The 14,262-nt window shown below is 34.4% G+C and overlaps 4 non-coding genes across 4 annotated transcripts; all 4 read left to right on the top strand.

Annotated features, from left to right (window-relative positions):
- The first annotated feature begins 8,070 nt into the window (after window positions 1–8,070).
- TRNAN-GUU (transfer RNA asparagine (anticodon GUU)) lies at window positions 8,071–8,144 on the top strand. The gene has a single exon. It is a non-coding gene; the product is annotated as a tRNA-Asn (tRNA).
- A 2,261-nt stretch (window positions 8,145–10,405) lies between these two features.
- Window positions 10,406–10,479, top strand: TRNAY-AUA (transfer RNA tyrosine (anticodon AUA)). Its single transcript has one exon. It is a non-coding gene; the product is annotated as a tRNA-Tyr (tRNA).
- Window positions 10,480–12,743: 2,264 nt separating this feature from the next.
- Window positions 12,744–12,817, top strand: TRNAN-AUU (transfer RNA asparagine (anticodon AUU)). The gene has a single exon. It is a non-coding gene; the product is annotated as a tRNA-Asn (tRNA).
- A 1,095-nt stretch (window positions 12,818–13,912) lies between these two features.
- On the top strand, window positions 13,913–13,986 carry TRNAN-AUU (transfer RNA asparagine (anticodon AUU)). The gene has a single exon. It is a non-coding gene; the product is annotated as a tRNA-Asn (tRNA).
- The last annotated feature ends 276 nt before the right edge of the window (window positions 13,987–14,262 follow it).

The following is a 14,262-nucleotide window of genomic DNA, read 5'->3' as shown; positions in this document are numbered from 1 at the left end:
TTGGTGATATTTAAGTAGACAAGTCAAAATTTCAAACCCCCTCTTATTGTGTAGGGTACCTGGCCTTCTCTGATGTAATCAGAGTTAGATTTGATTCAGTGATTTTATAAAAAACAGCTAGGAAGCACAATTTAGCAGTGGGTTGCAGAGAAAAAAAATATGCTGGCAGAAAAATCCAATTGAGTGATTAAACAGCTCTTCATTTTCTGGAATTTATTTTTATGCTAACAAATTTGTTCTCTGAAAAGTGTCCACAAAGCCAAGTCTCTGATTAACACCTTTGTAAGGATGGTTTTTCACCTATTACTAAATTAAACTTGCTTCATTGGAAAGGCAGCAAGATGCATCCTCATTTCAATGTCTACTGAAATAATACAGGTTGACACCAGGAAACATTAACGCCACTGCATCTTTGCTGCTTTCTCACATGGAAGTCTGTTTAATGTGAAAACAAGGTGATATCTAATTAGCACACAGGTAAGGAATTACGAAAATCTTTATTTAAGGGTGAAGATGTTTCTCACAAAATTGTTGCCCCAATGCATCATTGAAATTCAAGCTGGAAAGATGATTTTAATATATCACTTGTACATTTTGTATTGCTCTTCTGGTGACAATGTAGTTTTTTTGTCAATTACCATTTTAATAACAGGGTAAAGAAAATTAAGTGGATTTTTGAAAGAAAACTATACTGTCAATATACTATTAAAACAAATTAAAATGGTAAAAGTTATTGTACTTTAAGTAAAAATAAAAGAGCAAAAATATCAATCCCAGTTTTGATTACTTAAATTAACAAAAAAAATGCATATAGCAAAGGATAGTTTCAATCTGCCTACCTCTGGGTTATGGGTCCAGCATGCTTCCATTGCAGTACTCTGCTGCCCATGTAAGTGCAAGAGATCCTGAAGCACTCACTCATCATGGGAAAGTACCAATGTGTTTATTCGTTGGTTGATGGAAGAAACATCTTACAAAAACTCTCCAGATTATTGATTTTTTAATGTTTTTCTAGGAAACGTTCTAGATGTATGCTTATTAGCCTTTGTCAGTATGTACTTTTTGCAAAGTGTCTCTGTGGCGCAATCGGTTAGTGTGTTTGGCTGTTAACCAAAAGGTTGGTGGTTCAATCCCACCCAGGGATGTAATTAACCTTGTGATCAGATTTTGGTGATATTTAAGTAGACAAGTCAAAATTTCAAACCTCCTCTTATGGTGTAGGGTACATGGCCTTCTCTGATGTAATCAGAGTTAGATTTGATTCAGTGATTTTATAAAAAACAGCTAGGAAGCACAATTTAGCAGTGGGTTGCAGAGAAAAAAAATTTGCTGGCAGAAAAATCCAATCGAGTGATTAAACAGCTCTTCATTTTCTGGCTTTATTTTTATGCTAACAAATTTGTTCTCTGAAAAGTGTCCACAAAGCCAAGTCTCTGATTAACACCTTTGTAAGGATGGTTTTTCACCTATTACTAAATTAAACTTGCTTCATTGGAAAGGCAGCAAGATGCATCCTCATTTCAATGTCTACTGAAATAATACAAGTTGACACCAGGAAACATTAACGCCACTGCATCCTTGCTGCTTTCTCATGTGGAAGTCTGTTTAATGTGAAAACAAGGTGATATCTAATTAGCACACAGGTAAGGAATTAAGAAAATCTTTATTTAAGGGTGAAGATGTTTCTCACAAAATTGTTGACCCAATGCATCATTGAAATTCAAGCTGGAAAGATGATTTTAATATATCACTTGTACATTTTGTATTGCTCTTCTGGTGACAATGTAGTTTGTTTTTGTCAATTACCATTTTAATAATAGGGTAAAGAAAATGAAGTGGATTTTTGAAAGAAAACAATACTGTCAATATACTATTAAAACAAATTAAAATGGTAAAAGTTATTGTACTTTAAGTAAAAATAAAAGAGACAAAATATCAATCCGAGTTTTGGATTACTTTAATTAACAAAAAAAAATGCATATAGCAGAGGATAGTTTCAATCTGCCTACCTCTGGGTTATGGGCCCAGCATGCTTCCATTGCAGTACTCTGCTGCACATGTAAGTGCAAGAGATCCTGAAGCACTCACTCATCATGGGAAAGTACCAATGTGTTTCTTCGTTGGTTGATGGAAGAAACATCTTACAAAAACTCTCCAGATAATTGACATTTTAAAGTTTTTCTAGGAAACGTTTTAGATGAATGCTTATTAGCCTTTGTCAGTATGAACTTTTGCAAAGTGTCTCTGTGGCGCAATCAGTTAGTATGTACGGCTATTAACCAAAAGGTTGGTGGTTCAATCCCACCAATTGACCTTGTTATCAGATTTTGGTGATATTTAAGTAGACAAGTCAAATTTCATACCCCCTGTTATGGTGTAGGGTACCTGGCCTTCTCTGATGTAATCAGAGTTAGATTTGATTCAGTGATTTTATAAAAACATCTAGGAAGCACAATTTAGCAGTGGGTTGCAGAGAAAAAGAAATATGCTGGCAAAAAAATCAAATTGCGTGATTAAACAGCTCTTCATTTTCTGGCTTTATTTTTATGCTAACAAATTTGTTCTCTGAAAAGTGTCCACAAAGCCAAGTCTCTGATTAACACCTTTGTAGGGATGGTTTTTCACCTATTACTAAATTAAACTTGCTTCATTGGAAAGGCAGCAAGATGCATCCTCATTTCAATGTCTACTGAAATAATACAAGTTGACACCAGGAAACATTAACGCCACTGCATCCTTGCTGCTTTCTCATGTGGAAGTCTGTTTAATGTGAAAACAAGGTGATATCTAATTAGCACACAGGTAAGAAATTCCGAAAATCTTTATTTAAGGGTGAAGATGTTTCTCACAAAATTGTTGCCCCAATGCATCTTTGAAATTCAAGCTGGAAAGATGATTTTAATATATCACTTGTACATTTTGTATTGCTCTTCTGGTGACAATGTAGTTTTTTTTGTCAATTACCATTTTAATAATAGGGTAAAGAAAATTAAGCGGATTTTTGAAAGAAAACTATACTGTCAATATACTATTAAAACAAATTAAAATGGTAAAAGTTATTGTACTTTAAGTAAAAATAAAAGAGCAAAAATATCAATCCCAGTTTTGATTACTTAAATTAACAAAAAAAAATGCATATAACAAAGGATAGTTTCAATCTGCCTACCTCTGGGTTATGGGTCCAGCATGCTTCCATTGCAGTACTCTGCTGCACATGTAAGTGCAAGAGATCCTGAAGCACTCACTCATCATGGGAAAGTACCAATGTGTTTATTCATTGGTTGATGGAAGAAACATCTTACAAAAACTCTCCAGATTATTGATTTTTTAATGTTTTTCTAGGAAACGTTCTAGATGTATGCTTATTAGCCTTTGTCAGTATGTACTGTTTGCAAAGTGTCTCTGTGGCGCAATCGGTTAGTGTGTTCGGCTATTAACCAAAAGGTTGGTGGTTCAATCCCACCCAGGGACGTAATTAACCTTGTGATCAGATTTTGGTGATATTTAAGTAGACAAGTCAAAATTTCAAACCTCCTCTTATGGTGTAGGGTACATGGCCTTCTCTGATGTAATCAGAGTTAGATTTGATTCAGTGATTTTATAAAAAACAGCTAGGAAGCACAATTTAGCAGTGGGTTGCAGAGAAAAAAAATATGCTGGCAGAAAAATCCAATCGAGTGATTAAACAGCTCTTCATTTTCTGGCTTTATTTTTATGCTAACAAATTTGTTCTCTGAAAAGTGTCCACAAAGCCAAGTCTCTGATTAACACCTTTGTAAGGATGGTTTTTCACCTATTACTAAATTAAACTTGCTTCATTGGAAAGGCAGCAAGATGCATCCTCATTTCAATGTCTACTGAAATAATACAAGTTGACACCAGGAAACATTAACGCCACTGCATCCTTGCTGCTTTCTCATGTGGAAGTCTGTTTAATGTGAAAACAAGGTGATATCTAATTAGCACACAGGTAAGGAATTAAGAAAATCTTTATTTAAGGGTGAAGATGTTTCTCACAAAATTGTTGACCCAATGCATCATTGAAATTCAAGCTGGAAAGATGATTTTAATATATCACTTGTACATTTTGTATTGCTCTTCTGGTGACAATGTAGTTTGTTTTTGTCAATTACCATTTTAATAATAGGGTAAAGAAAATTAAGTGGATTTTTGAAAGAAAACAATACTGTCAATATACTATTAAAACAAATTAAAATGGTAAAAGTTATTGTACTTTAAGTAAAAATAAAAGAGACAAAATATCAATCCCAGTTTTGGATTACTTTAATTAACAAAAAAAAAATGCATATAGCAGAGGATAGTTTCAATCTGCCTACCTCTGGGTTATGGGCCCAGCATGCTTCCATTGCAGTACTCTGCTGCACATGTAAGTTCAAGAGATCCTGAAGCACTCACTCATCATGGGAAAGTACCAATGTGTTTCTTCGTTGGTTGATGGAAGAAACATCTTACAAAAACTCTCCAGATTATTGACTTTTTAAAGTTTTGCTAGGAAACGTTTTAGATGAATGCTTATTAGCCTTTGTCAGTATGGAAATTTGCAAAGTGTCTCTGTGGCGCAATCAGTTAGTATGTACGGCTTTTAACCAAAAGGTTGGTGGTTTAATCCCACCTAGGGACCTAATTGACCTTGTTATCAGATTTTGGTGATCTTTAAGTAGACAAGTCAAAATTTCAAACCCCCTGTTAAGGTGTAGGGTACTTGGCCTTCTCTGATGTAATCAGAGTTAGATTTGATTCAGTGATTTTATAAAAACAGCTAGGAAGCACAATTTAGCAGTGGGTTGCAGAGAAAAAAAATATGCTGGCAGAAAAATCCAATTGAGTGATTAAACAGCTCTTTATTTTCTGGCTTTATTTTTATGCTAACAAATTTGTTCTCTGAAAAGTGTCCACAAAGCCAAGTCTCTGATTAACACCTTTGTAAGGATGGTTTTTCACCTATTACTAAATTAAACTTGCTTCATTGGAAAGGCAGCAAGATGCATCCTCATTTCAATGTCTACTGAAATAATACAGGTTGACACCAGGAAACATTAACGCCACTGCATCCTTGCTGCTTTCTCATGTAAAAGTCTGTTTAATATGAAAACAAGGTGATATCTAATTAGCACACAGGTAAGGAATTAAGAAAATCTTTATTTAAGGGTGAAGATGTTTCTCACAAAATCGTTGCCCCAATGCATCATTGAAATTCAAGCTGGAAAGATGATTTTAATATATCACTTGTACATTTTGTATTGCTCTTCTGGTGACAATGTAGTTTGTTTTTGTCAATTACCATTTTAATAATAGGGTAAAGAAAATGAAGTGGATTTTTGAAAGAAAACAATACTGTCAATATACTATTAAAACAAATTAAAATGGTAAAAGTTATTGTACTTTAAGTAAAAATAAAAGAGCCAAAATATCAATCCCAGTTTTGGATTACTTTAATTAACAAAAAAAAATGCATATAGCAGAGGATAGTTTCAATCTGCCTACCTCTGGGTTATGGGCCCAGCATGCTTCCATTGCAGTACTCTGCTGCACATGTAAGTGCAAGAGATCCTGAAGCACTCACTCATCATGGGAAAGTACCAATGTGTTTCTTCGTTGGTTGATGGAAGAAACATCTTACAAAAACTCTCCAGATTATTGACTTTTTAAAGTTTTTCTAGGAAACGTTTTAGATGAATGCTTATTAGCCTTTGTCAGTATGAACTTTTGCAAAGTGTCTCTGTGGCGCAATCAGTTAGTATGTACGGCTATTAACCAAAAGGTTGGTGGTTCAATCCCACCCAGGGACCTAATTGACCTTGTTATCAGATTTTGGTGATCTTTAAGTAGACAAGTCAAATTTCATACCCCCTGTTATGGTGTAGGGTACCTGGCCTTCTCTGATGTAATCAGAGTTAGATTTGATTCAGTGATTTTATAAAAACATCTAGGAAGCACAATTTAGCAGTGGGTTGCAGAGAAAAAGAAATATGCTGGCAAAAAAATCTAATTGCGTGATTAAACAGCTCTTCATTTTCTGGCTTTATTTTTATGCTAACAAATTTGTTCTCTGAAAAGTGTCCACAAAGCCAAGTCTCTGATTAACACCTTTGTAGGGATGGTTTTTCACCTATTACTAAATGAAACTTGCTTCATTGGAAAGGCAGCAAGATGCATCCTCATTTCAATGTCTACTGAAATAATACAGGTTGACACCAGGAAACATTAACGCCACTGCATCCTTGCTGCTTTCTCATGTGGAAGTCTGTTTAATGTGAAAACAAGGTGATATCTAATTAGCACACAGGTAAGAAATTACGAAAATCTTTATTTAAGGGTGAATATGTTTCTCACAAAATTGTTGCCCCAATGCATCATTGAAATTCAAGCTGGAAAGATGATTTTAATATATCACTTGTACATTTTGTATTGCTCTTCTGGTGACAATGTAGTTTTTTTTGTCAATTACCATTTTAATAATAGGGTAAAGAAAATTAAGTGGATTTTTGAAAGAAAACTATACTGTCAATATACTATTAAAACAAATTAAAATGGTAAAAGTTATTGTACTTTAAGTAAAAATAAAAGAGCAAAAATATCAATCCCAGTTTTGATTACTTAAATTAACAAAAAAAAATGCATATAGCAAAGGATAGTTTCAATCTGCCTACCTCTGGGTTATGGGTCCAGCATGCTTCCATTGCAGTACTCTGCTGCACATGTAAGTGCAAGAGATCCTGAAGCACTCCCTCATCATGGGAAAGTACCAATGTGTTTATTCATTGGTTGATGGAAGAAACATCTTACAAAAACTCTCCAGATTATTGATTTTTTAATATTTTTCTAGGAAACGTTCTAGATGTATGCTTATTAGCCTTTGTTAGTATGTACTGTTTGCAAAGTGTCTTGGTGGCGCAATCGGTTAGTGTGTTCGGCTATTAACCAAAAGGTCGGTGGTTCAATCCCACCCAGGGACGTAATTGACCTTGTGATCAGATTTTGGTGATATTTAAGTAGACAAGTCAAAATTTCAAACCCCCTCTTATTGTGTAGGGTACCTGGCCTTCTCTGATGTAATCAGAGTTAGATTTGATTCAGTGATTTTATAAAAAACAGCTAGGAAGCACAATTTAGCAGTGGGTTGCAGAGAAAAAAAATATGCTGGCAGAAAAATCCAATTGAGTGATTAAACAGCTCTTCATTTTCTGGAATTTATTTTTATGCTAACAAATTTGTTCTCTGAAAAGTGTCCACAAAGCCAAGTCTCTGATTAACACCTTTGTAAGGATGGTTTTTCACCTATTACTAAATTAAACTTGCTTCATTGGAAAGGCAGCAAGATGCATCCTCATTTCAATGTCTACTGAAATAATACAGGTTGACACCAGGAAACATTAACGCCACTGCATCTTTGCTGCTTTCTCACATGGAAGTCTGTTTAATGTGAAAACAAGGTGATATCTAATTAGCACACAGGTAAGGAATTACGAAAATCTTTATTTAAGGGTGAAGATGTTTCTCACAAAATTGTTGCCCCAATGCATCATTGAAATTCAAGCTGGAAAGATGATTTTAATATATCACTTGTACATTTTGTATTGCTCTTCTGGTGACAATGTAGTTTTTTTGTCAATTACCATTTTAATAACAGGGTAAAGAAAATTAAGTGGATTTTTGAAAGAAAACTATACTGTCAATATACTATTAAAACAAATTAAAATGGTAAAAGTTATTGTACTTTAAGTAAAAATAAAAGAGCAAAAATATCAATCCCAGTTTTGATTACTTAAATTAACAAAAAAAATGCATATAGCAAAGGATAGTTTCAATCTGCCTACCTCTGGGTTATGGGTCCAGCATGCTTCCATTGCAGTACTCTGCTGCCCATGTAAGTGCAAGAGATCCTGAAGCACTCACTCATCATGGGAAAGTACCAATGTGTTTATTCGTTGGTTGATGGAAGAAACATCTTACAAAAACTCTCCAGATTATTGATTTTTTAATGTTTTTCTAGGAAACGTTCTAGATGTATGCTTATTAGCCTTTGTCAGTATGTACTTTTTGCAAAGTGTCTCTGTGGCGCAATCGGTTAGTGTGTTTGGCTGTTAACCAAAAGGTTGGTGGTTCAATCCCACCCAGGGACGTAATTAACCTTGTGATCAGATTTTGGTGATATTTAAGTAGACAAGTCAAAATTTCAAACCTCCTCTTATGGTGTAGGGTACATGGCCTTCTCTGATGTAATCAGAGTTAGATTTGATTCAGTGATTTTATAAAAAACAGCTAGGAAGCACAATTTAGCAGTGGGTTGCAGAGAAAAAAAATATGCTGGCAGAAAAATCCAATCGAGTGATTAAACAGCTCTTCATTTTCTGGCTTTATTTTTATGCTAACAAATTTGTTCTCTGAAAAGTGTCCACAAAGCCAAGTCTCTGATTAACACCTTTGTAAGGATGGTTTTTCACCTATTACTAAATTAAACTTGCTTCATTGGAAAGGCAGCAAGATGCATCCTCATTTCAATGTCTACTGAAATAATACAAGTTGACACCAGGAAACATTAACGCCACTGCATCCTTGCTGCTTTCTCATGTGGAAGTCTGTTTAATGTGAAAACAAGGTGATATCTAATTAGCACACAGGTAAGGAATTAAGAAAATCTTTATTTAAGGGTGAAGATGTTTCTCACAAAATTGTTGACCCAATGCATCATTGAAATTCAAGCTGGAAAGATGATTTTAATATATCACTTGTACATTTTGTATTGCTCTTCTGGTGACAATGTAGTTTGTTTTTGTCAATTACCATTTTAATAATAGGGTAAAGAAAATGAAGTGGATTTTTGAAAGAAAACAATACTGTCAATATACTATTAAAACAAATTAAAATGGTAAAAGTTATTGTACTTTAAGTAAAAATAAAAGAGACAAAATATCAATCCCAGTTTTGGATTACTTTAATTAACAAAAAAAAATGCATATAGCAGAGGATAGTTTCAATCTGCCTACCTCTGGGTTATGGGCCCAGCATGCTTCCATTGCAGTACTCTGCTGCACATGTAAGTGCAAGAGATCCTGAAGCACTCACTCATCATGGGAAAGTACCAATGTGTTTCTTCGTTGGTTGATGGAAGAAACATCTTACAAAAACTCTCCAGATTATTGACATTTTAAAGTTTTTCTAGGAAACGTTTTAGATGAATGCTTATTAGCCTTTGTCAGTATGGAAATTTGCAAAGTGTCTCTGTGGCGCAATCAGTTAGTATGTATGGCTTTTAACCAAAAGGTTGGTGGTTTAATCCCACCCAGGGACCTAATTGACCTTGTTATCAGATTTTGGTGATCTTTAAGTAGACAAGTCAAAATTTCAAACCCCCTGTTATGGTGTAGGGTACTTGGCCTTCTCTGATGTAATCAGAGTTAGATTTGATTCAGTGATTTTATAAAAACAGCTAGGAAGCACAATTTAGCAGTGGGTTGCAGAGAAAAAAAATATGCTGGCAGAAAAATCCAATTGAGTGATTAAACAGCTCTTTATTTTCTTGCTTTATTTTTATGCTAACAAATTTGTTCTCTGAAAAGTGTCCACAAAGCCAAGTCTCTGATTAACACCTTTGTAAGGATGGTTTTTCACCTATTACTAAATTAAACTTGCTTCATTGGAAAGGCAGCAAGATGCATCCTCATTTCAATGTCTACTGAAATAATACAGGTTGACACCAGGAAACATTAACGCCACTGCATCCTTGCTGCTTTCTCATGTAAAAGTCTGTTTAATATGAAAACAAGGTGATATCTAATTAGCACACAGGTAAGGAATTAAGAAAATCTTTATTTAAGGGTGAAGATGTTTCTCACAAAATCGTTGCCCCAATGCATCATTGAAATTCAAGCTGGAAAGATGATTTTAATATATCACTTGTACATTTTGTATTGCTCTTCTGGTGACAATGTAGTTTTTTTTGTCAATTACCATTTTAATAATAGGGTAAAGAAAATTAAGTGGATTTTTGAAAGAAAACTATACTGTCAATATACTATTAAAACAAATTAAAATGGTAAAAGTTATTGTACTTTAAGTAAAAATAAAAGAGCAAAAATATCAATCCCAGTTTTGATTACTTAAATTAACAAAAAAAATGCATATAGCAAAGGATAGTTTCAATCTGCCTACCTCTGGGTTATGGGTCCAGCATGCTTCCATTGCAGTACTCTGCTGCACATGTAAGTGCAAGAGATCCTGAAGCACTCACTCATCATGGGAAAGTACCAATGTGTTTATTCATTGGTTGATGGAAGAAACATCTTACAAAAACTCTCCAGATTATTGATTTTTTAATATTTTTCTAGGAAACGTTCTAGATGTATGCTTATTAGCCTTTGTCAGTATGTACTGTTTACAAAGTGTCTCGGTGGCGCAATCGGTTAGTGTGTTCGGCTATAAACCAAAAGGTTGGTGGTTCAATCCCACCCAGGGACGTAATTGACCTTGTGATCAGATTTTGGTGATATTTAAGTAGACAAGTCAAAATTTCAAACCCCCTCTTATTGTGTAGGGTACCTGGCCTTCTCTGATGTAATCAGAGTTAGATTTGATTCAGTGATTTTATAAAAAACAGCTAGGATGCACAATTTAGCAGTGGGTTGCAGAGAAAAAAAATATGCTGGCAGAAAAATCCAATCGAGTGATTAAACAGCTCTTCATTTTCTGGCTTTATTTTTATGCTAACAAATTTGTTCTCTGAAAAGTGTCCACAAAGCCAAGTCTCTGATTAACACCTTTGTAAGGATGGTTTTTCACCTATTACTAAATTAAACTTGCTTCATTGGAAAGGCAGCAAGATGCATCCTCATTTCAATGTCTACTGAAATAATACAAGTTGACACCAGGAAACATTAACGCCACTGCATCCTTGCTGCTTTCTCATGTGGAAGTCTGTTTAATGTGAAAACAAGGTGATATCTAATTAGCACACAGGTAAGGAATTAAGAAAATCTTTATTTAAGGGTGAAGATGTTTCTCACAAAATTGTTGACCCAATGCAACATTGAAATTCAAGCTGGAAAGATGATTTTAATATATCACTTGTACATTTTGTATTGCTCTTCTGGTGACAATGTAGTTTGTTTTTGTCAATTACCATTTTAATAATAGGGTAAAGAAAATGAAGTGGATTTTTGAAAGAAAACAATACTGTCAATATACTATTAAAACAAATTAAAATGGTAAAAGTTATTGTACTTTAAGTAAAAATAAAAGAGACAAAATATCAATCCCAGTTTTGGATTACTTTAATTAACAAAAAAAAAATGCATATAGCAGAGGATAGTTTCAATCTGCCTACCTCTGGGTTATGGGCCCAGCATGCTTCCATTGCAGTACTCTGCTGCACATGTAAGTTCAAGAGATCCTGAAGCACTCACTCATCATGGGAAAGTACCAATGTGTTTCTTCGTTGGTTGATGGAAGAAACATCTTACAAAAACTCTCCAGATTATTGACTTTTTAAAGTTTTTCTAGGAAACGTTTTAGATGAATGCTTATTAGCCTTTGTCAGTATGGACTTTTGCAAAGTGTCTCTGTGGCGCAATCAGTTAGTATGTACGGCTATTAACCAAAAGGTTGGTGGTTCAATCCCACCCAGGGACCTAATTGACCTTGTTATCAGATTTTGGTGATCTTTAAGTAGACAAGTCAAAATTTCAAACCCCCTGTTATGGTGTAGGGTACCTGGCCTTCTCTGATGTAATCAGAGTTAGATTTGATTCAGTGATTTTATAAAAACAGCTAGGAAGCACAATTTAGCAGTGGGTTGCAGAGAAAAAAAATATGCTGGCAGAAAAATCCAATTGAGTGATTAAACAGCTCTTTATTTTCTGGCTTTATTTTTATGCTAACAAATTTGTTCTCTGAAAAGTGTCCACAAAGCCAAGTCTCTGATTAACACCTTTGTAGGGATGGTTTTTCACCTATTACTAAATTAAACTTGCTTCATTGGAAAGGCAGCAAGATGTATCCTCATTTCAATGTCTACTGAAATAATACAGGTTGACACCAGGAAACATTAACGCCACTGCATCCTTGCTGCTTTCTCATGTGGAAGTCTGTTTAATGTGAAAACAAGGTGGTATCTAATTAGCACACAGGTAAGGAATTACGAAAATCTTTATTTAAGGGTGAAGATGTTTCTCACAAAATTGTTGCCCCAATGCATCATTGAAATTCAAGCTGGAAAGATGATTTTAATATATCACTTGTACATTTTGTATTGCTCTTCTGGTGACAATGTAGTTTTTTTGTCAATTACCATTTTAATAACAGGGTAAAGAAAATTAAGTGGATTTTTGATAGAAAACTATACTGTCAATATACTATTAAAACAAATTAAAATGGTAAAAGTTATTGTACTTTAAGTAAAAATAAAAGAGCCAAAATATCAATCCCAGTTTTGGATTACTTTAATTAACAAACAAAAAAATGCATATAGCAGAGGATAGTTTCAATCTGCCTACCTCTGGGTTATGGGCCCAGCATACTTCCATTGCAGTACTCTGCTGCACATGTAAGTGCAAGAGATCCTGAAGCACTCACTCATCATGGGAAAGTACCAATGTGTTTCTTCGTTGGTTGATGGAAGAAACATCTTACAAAAACTCTCCAGATTATTGACTTTTTAAAGTTTTTCTAGGAAACGTTTTAGATGAATGCTTATTAGCCTTTGTCAGTATGGACTTTTGCAAAGTGTCTCTGTGGTGCAATCGGTTAGTGTGTTTGGCTATTAACCAAAAGGTTGGTGGTTCAATCCCACCCAGGGACATAATTAACCTTGTGATCAGATTTTGGTGATATTTAAGTAGACAAGTCAAAATTTCAAACCTCATCTTATGGTGTAGGGTACATGGCCTTCTCTGATGTAATCAGAGTTAGATTTGATTCAGTGATTTTATAAAAAACAGCTAGGAAGCACAATTTAGCAGTGGGTTGCAGAGAAAAAAAATATGCTGGCAGAAAAATCCAATCGAGTGATTAAACAGCTCTTCATTTTCTGGCTTTATTTTTATGCTAACAAATTTGTTCTCTGAAAAGTGTCCACAAAGCCAAGTCTCTGATTAACACCTTTGTAAGGATGGTTTTTCACCTATTACTAAATTAAACTTGCTTCATTGGAAAGGCAGCAAGATGCATCCTCATTTCAATGTCTACTGAAATAATACAAGTTGACACCAGGAAACATTAACGCCACTGCATCCTTGCTGCTTTCTCATGTGGAAGTCTGTTTAATGTGAAAACAAGGTGATATCTAATTAGCACACAGGTAAGGAATTAAGAAAATCTTTATTTAAGGGTGAAGATGTTTCTCACAAAATTGTTGCCCCAATGCATCATTGAAATTCAAGCTGGAAAGATGATTTTAATATATCACTTGTACATTTTGTATTGCTCTTCTGGTGACAATGTAGTTTTTTTGTCAATTACCATTTTAATAACAGGGTAAAGAAAATTAAGTGGATTTTTGATAGAAAACTATACTGTCAATATACTATTAAAACAAATTAAAATGGTAAAAGTTATTGTACTTTAAGTAAAAATAAAAGAGCCAAAATATCAATCCCAGTTTTGGATTACTTTAATTAACAAACAAAAAAATGCATATAGCAGAGGATAGTTTCAATCTGCCTACCTCTGGGTTATGGGCCCAGCATACTTCCATTGCAGTACTCTGCTGCACATGTAAGTGCAAGAGATCCTGAAGCACTCACTCATCATGGGAAAGTACCAATGTGTTTCTTCGTTGGTTGATGGAAGAAACATCTTACAAAAACTCTCCAGATTATTGACTTTTTAAAGTTTTTCTAGGAAACGTTTTAGATGAATGCTTATTAGCCTTTGTCAGTATGGACTTTTGCAAAGTGTCTCTGTGGTGCAATCGGTTAGTGTGTTTGGCTATTAACCAAAAGGTTGGTGGTTCAATCCCACCCAGGGACATAATTAACCTTGTGATCAGATTTTGGTGATATTTAAGTAGACAAGTCAAAATTTCAAACCTCATCTTATGGTGTAGGGTACATGGCCTTCTCTGATGTAATCAGAGTTAGATTTGATTCAGTGATTTTATAAAAAACAGCTAGGAAGCACAATTTAGCAGTGGGTTGCAGAGAAAAAAAATATGCTGGCAGAAAAATCCAATCGAGTGATTAAACAGCTCTTCATTTTCTGGCTTTATTTTTATGCTAACAAATTTGTTCTCTGAAAAGTGTCCAC

This window comes from Pseudophryne corroboree, unplaced genomic scaffold, assembly GCF_028390025.1.
Source record: "Pseudophryne corroboree isolate aPseCor3 unplaced genomic scaffold, aPseCor3.hap2 scaffold_1848, whole genome shotgun sequence".
In the NCBI taxonomy this organism is placed as follows: Eukaryota; Metazoa; Chordata; class Amphibia; order Anura; family Myobatrachidae; genus Pseudophryne; species Pseudophryne corroboree.
Note: the sequence above shows the minus strand (reverse complement) of the source record. Positions and strands in the feature narration are given on the sequence as shown.